Here is a 6,000-nt window from a genome sequence, read left to right as displayed (position 1 = left end):
ACTTGCCATGGATCTCAAGGTTGGCCAATATGCTTGCTTTGAAGTCTGTTTCCTAGGTTCATTTTAGAAATAATAATGTCATTTTCACCTAAACTTGTCAGTGTGCCTGTACAGAGTGCCTGTACTGAAGATAACTCAAATACCGTTATGGTAAAACCCCATATGGCCAACATATATTCGTTATTAATCAGGTGCCTCAGAATATTCCTTTCCTGTTCTTAACTGCTGTGTAATTGAAATGTGGGAATGGGAATGCTATTTCCTCTGACTTCATTTTGTCACTGCTTATCCTTCACCTCATAAAAACTGGAAGGAGGAAACTCATCTAATTATTTTTATAATTGACCATAGCACGTTATCGCAGCATCGAGATCTTAGAACTAATATTGAAATAACCTGCACATGTGAACTTGTAAGCAAGGTGAAGTAATCTCTTCTTTTATAAAATGATCCTCTCTTTAAATACCTGTTATGTCTAATGAATTAAGTATCTAAATGTTTTTAGTTCCAAAACTATGATTATGCCTTTACACTGTACACACACATAGTTTTACTCTCATTCAGATATTTACTTCTCTTAGTAAATTGTAAGGCTCTGTGTTGGAACCATTCATGAACATTGCTTCATAGGAACAGTGTTTAATTATCTGTTTTACATGACCAAATAGCGTGATTAAATTGCCACTCAGTCAACAATTAGATATAGTTTTTAAAATAAATTACTTGGTTTAGTTGCAGTTGAAGAATCAGATATGGTTTATGTCAAGCAAGATACAGGCATAAATTTATAGCCCTTTGTGCTCCTCTCAATGGAAGGTGAGTTATCTAGTACATCTTTAGATGCTGAAACTTTACTATTTTATATTTGTGCTTGTTAATGGCATATGATAGTTCTCTCTACACACTTCTAATACTGTGACTCAGGAAATACTAAGTTACCACACTTTTCTGTGTAGATCATTCAATGAAAGGTCTTTTTTTTTTTTTTTATACTTTATATCATGTCATGCAACTTCCTTAAAGCATTCTGCCAGCAGTCAGCGTCTCTCTTCACCTTTAAATCAAAATATCTATTAATTAGCATCTCTAATTAAACCCTTGTCTAATCCCTTATTTCTCTCGCGTTTGTTTACATACATTTGGAAGTGTTTGCACTGTGCTTGCTCTATCACACATCCAGTTCTATTTTCTGAGGTAATCTCTGTTCTTGTAGGGTCTGTCTTTGCTTATAGGTATTTACCCAGAGATGAGGCATCAAACTGCAGCTAGATCATGTGAACTACGGGAGCCATTTTCACTGTGATTTGTTCAGCCTTTGTGTACAGGAGTCATCTAAATATTACTTTTCCCTATCTTGATGATTGATGCTTCAGCTCAAGTGCCTCATTTTAGTTTCCAGGTCATTATTTGGCATTTCATGAGGATGTTCTTTTTCTCTTGATTACTGATTTGACAACTGTTCACCCTCCTCCTGCTCTTAATGTGTTCTTATCTGCCCTCTTTATGAAGGGGAGTGTAAATTGTTGGTAACCGAATTGAAATGCTCAGATATTTTTTTTTTTATTATTTTTCCCACATGCTAGTCTGTGTTGTATGTCTAGATGAATAAAGTTTATTGTAGAGGGCCAAAGTTGTGGGTTTTTTTTTTTTGTTAGATAATCTGAGCATTAACTCCTTATTTTCCACCTTTTGTGAAGTTTCAAAGCAAATTTCTTTAGAAAATAAGTCTGTATGATGATTCTTCATATTTGAAAGCTTGGTATCTTTCTGACTGTACATTTCCTCTACTGACATGAAATTTGAGATAATGTGGCAAGCAGATCTAGATTAAGACTCGGTACACATTCTCACTTTTTACATTAATACTATATGGATAAAAATGTGGTTCATATAGTAGGAAATACTGTTCATTACATCTTAGGCGTGCGGTTTCCAGCTGCAGACATCTAGAAATTTACACATGTAAATTTATTCTAAATTTGAGTGGGTGTTTTGATGGGATTAAATTCTGTAGGAAATAAACATACTTAAAATAAATAGTCTTTAGAGGATTTTTTATTCTTCTATTATAAAAAAGCTTGACATATTTTTTTAAGCAATTGTAGATATTTTCCTCAATATTTTGTCTCTTCTGTTAGTAAAGCTGTATGCAGTTGACTTACTGAAAAGTATCTGGTTTAACCGTGGCACTGGAACTGCTCAAAGCAGTTGTTTTTAGCTGCTGCCTGATCATGTGTTAACTTGGGTTTGAAAATTTGTTAAGCGTAACACCACGTTGTACTGCTTCCATTCTTGTTTACGATGATTCGACAGTGAAATGCTGATAACAAAAACTATATTCAGAGCTCAGAAGTATGAAACAGATCTTCTTGGTTTGCTTCAGTATTTTACTGTCCTCCTGCTCTGACTTGTCTCATTCTTCATGAAAAAGCAGGTCTCTGAAGTATAAATACCTCTAAGCTAGCATGAATAACGCATTTGACAGGAAGATTGAATTTTGATGGACATTTAGCTCTGACAATACCACTTAAACTTTGACATTGTTTGCATGTTTGGAAATAAGCTTTTTGTGCTAATCGTTGACAAACGTGCCTACCAAAGAAAGTTCCTCTTTGCTGTAGATGCTACTTCCTATTTGGAAGTTTTGGTATAAAGGCAAGAGGGGTGACATGACTATATATTAACTTAGGCATCTTAGTCTGGCATTACTGCAAGTGTGCTTTTTCCTAAGATGATTACCTGTAATTTTTTGAAGTAATAAAATTCTCCTTTTAAAGTCTGTTTTTAACATATCAGTAACAATATTTGTAGAAAGTCAGTCAGAATAGGTTCGGTATTTTTGTGTCCAGTTTATTTTCTGATCACCTTCCAAGCAGGTCGTCTGATTCTTGGCTAAAATGACAGGTCCAATTTCCCATAGCGTAGATAGAAATGTATGTGTAATTCCAGTACCTGCACTGGATATTCGCTATACAAGCGATCTGAAAAATACAGTCCTTCAGTGGATCTGAGAGAGCACTTGTACGTTACATAAAACATTACAAGTTTTATTTAAAGTTGAGGAGTCCTTTTTGAATACTGTATTTTAAGATGAATAGAAACTTTTCTACTTTCTGCTAGGATATGTCAAAATCTTGACAATAGTTCTGATGCCTCTGAATACTTGGAGTATTTTACAATCTTGTGCTAATATGTGAATTTCTCTATATGCCATGCATTTTTCCACCAAAGAGAACCAATTATCAAACTTTATCTTTTTTTTTTTTTTTGTTAAAGACGTTACCTACTTTCTGACTTCATCTGCTGACACAGCATAGTGAAGGTAAATGTCCTTAGAAGCAAAAATTGAGGATTTTGGAAAACTTTTCTTTGAAGAGGTTGCTTTGAAAGACAACTTTTCTTCAAGTAAACTTTGTAACCAAATTATGCTTAGAAGAAGACTCTGCTGAGTTGCTAAGAGTTTTAAACTGGGTTTCAAAGGATGATTGCAAACCTTACTGTTCCAGAGTTCCTCGCTTGGCATTCATAGCTCCTGGATTTTGTATTTCTGCCTGAGCCAAACGCCAGGCTTCAGCTGATGCAGAATTTATTAGCCAGTAGTTCTACTGAATTGAGTGCTTTCCCATTCTCAGGTCAGATGTAGTTTAGCAGTAAATCTCTGCTGTGAAATGTTAGAATAACAGGAGTATATGATTGAAGTTATTAAAAGTAAGTCTAAAAAATGCAATCATATTAAACTGGACCTAACAGTCTTCTGAAATATTTTTATTATTTTTACCACAGTTGAAATGCTTTGTATATATTGCAGCATCTCTTATAAGACTTATCCTATAAGTTCAGTAAAGAACAATAGCCAATACCTTTCTGTATGTCAGCTCAAATTCCATTTTTTATTCTTTTATACTTAACATGTACTATTTGGATCCTGTTTAACGCTTTAGGTCTGTTAACAGGAGTTAGAAAAAAGTAGTGACAAGGATTATAATAAATCCTTTATAATGTCCCTTAAGATTGACCGGTATTTTTATTGACATCAAATAGAAAATTAGGTTATTGCAGTAGAATTCTCAGAGAGGGGCACTTGGGAAGGTATAATGCACTCAGTTTTCTTTCACGTGAAGTTGCGTTACTGTGCGGTCCTACTCATCATCTCCTGGGTATTTCCTGCTGCATCTTTTCTCCGTATATATTGAATAAGCTTCTTGAAATAAAAAAGGAAAATATCTATTAAAAGACAAACAAAACCAAACCCAAAGCAACCCAAAAGCAGTTTGATGAATCAACATTTTATTTTTTACAGCCTACTCTAGGTCAACTCTGATTGCTGAGAAAAAAGAAAGTTGTTTTCTCTTCTTCTTCACGTCATAAATCTGTCACCAGAAAATTTACTGGGGCACATTTGAAGAACCACGTTGCAGTAATACTATTTCACGAGAGTGATTAAGCTTGTTCAGATTTAAAGTTACTGTGGTCAGGTGTTCTGTGTTCAGCAGTGACTGATGCACTGCTGTGCAGAGGGAGTAGTTGCTCTTGCAGGTTCTCAGGCTAACCAGACTTTGTCTCACTGCTTATATTCCCGGTAACACCAAGATGAGATTTATGTCATCTTGTCATCAAACATGAGTCGTACTTGCCTTTTAGGCTCAACTTAGTGTGTCCTTTCCAAATCCAACTGAGTTATACTAAACTTAGTTTTAATATTTCTTTTCAGAACCTGTGACCTTTTGAAAATTAAATGTTTGATATGTAGATTTGGATTAAAGACATTAAAGAAAACTTTTCCTTGTACTCTGGTTAGAGTAGGAGCACATTCTTAGTTTCCCTTTGCTATGTTAGGTTTTGAATGGCATTCTGCAATATGTTGCTTTTCGGTATATCCATACACGTACATACTCAAACCAAATCCAAAGCAGGTGGCAGAAGCTTAAGAAAGAAGCCCTTAACATGGGATCAGATGTAGGGTAGCTTGTGTGGGGGAAGAAGGCCTCAAGGCAAATTTCCTGTTATAACCAGTACACACAGGCAACTTGCACTGCTTTTGAATCAAGATTTACTTTGGTTTTAATGGTTACCGAAGAGACACGCGATCCCAGTGTGAAATATTTATTCAGGTGAGACAACTGCATTCGATTTCTGTTCTCTAGAAAACACAGCATTAGTGAGAAATAAAGGTTTACATTTTAATATATATACCTTATTTAATAAAACAAAGATGTTGAATAACTCCCTCCCCTATTTTCTCCCTCCTCAAATCATAACAGATTATTTGGTTCTTGTTGTTAAGGGATTTAAAGACATAAAAGCACTCTTCATCTGTACTTTCAGCTTTGTTGATATTGTTAATAATGGAGCTATGTAGCAGCATTACTAGACTAGCAAATAAATAAAAGTACAAACCTGTATAGCACCCTGCCCCAAATATGCTTTTAGGACAGGAAAATGTTAAGAAAGCCTAACCCAAAATCTAACATGCCTCTCATTTATACTCTAGCATCAATCAAGTGGCCTTTTGAGCTGTAATATTAAGATCTGCTGATAAATAGGAGTTAAACTAAAACTTTGTGTATATTAGATCTGAGTGACAATAACATAAAATCAGTAGGAATTCTCTTTAAAAGTGACTTTTCAGGGAAACATCGTGGCATAGGCTCTCGGTCTTCAGGGTACTTTCAAGTACATATGCAGAAATCATTTCCTCTTGTTCTTTTTGTGGGTGTTTTTTGGTGCTTTTTTTTTTTTCTTCTTTTTGCCCCCCTTTTGAGCAACAAGCTCTCCAATTTGTAAATGGTAGTTTAAATCCGGTTTTCCTGGTAATCTTACTTTCCACTTCCTTTCATTCCTCTTCCATCCTCCTTTCTTGGCGTTTCAGCATTTTAGATCTTCCTATGTCGTGACTTAGTTTGGTGTGTGTGGTTGGTTGCTCAGACCTGCTGGGACTAACGGTTGAGAAGTCAGACTGTCTAACACGGACTTGTCGAATGCAGGTGTAACTCTTACTCT

General features: G+C 35.2%; 1 protein-coding gene across 2 annotated transcripts in view; it reads left to right on the top strand.

Moving 5' to 3' along the window:
• Window positions 1-6,000, top strand: part of TENM2 (teneurin transmembrane protein 2) — a 543,058-nt gene that overhangs the window by 498 nt on the left and 536,560 nt on the right. The gene's annotated exons all lie outside the window — the stretch shown is intronic.

Source organism: Charadrius vociferus, unplaced genomic scaffold (genome assembly GCF_000708025.1).
Source record: "Charadrius vociferus isolate BGI_N301 unplaced genomic scaffold, ASM70802v2 scaffold108, whole genome shotgun sequence".
In the NCBI taxonomy this organism is placed as follows: domain Eukaryota; kingdom Metazoa; phylum Chordata; class Aves; order Charadriiformes; family Charadriidae; genus Charadrius; species Charadrius vociferus.
This window is presented reverse-complemented; position numbering and strand designations above follow the sequence as displayed.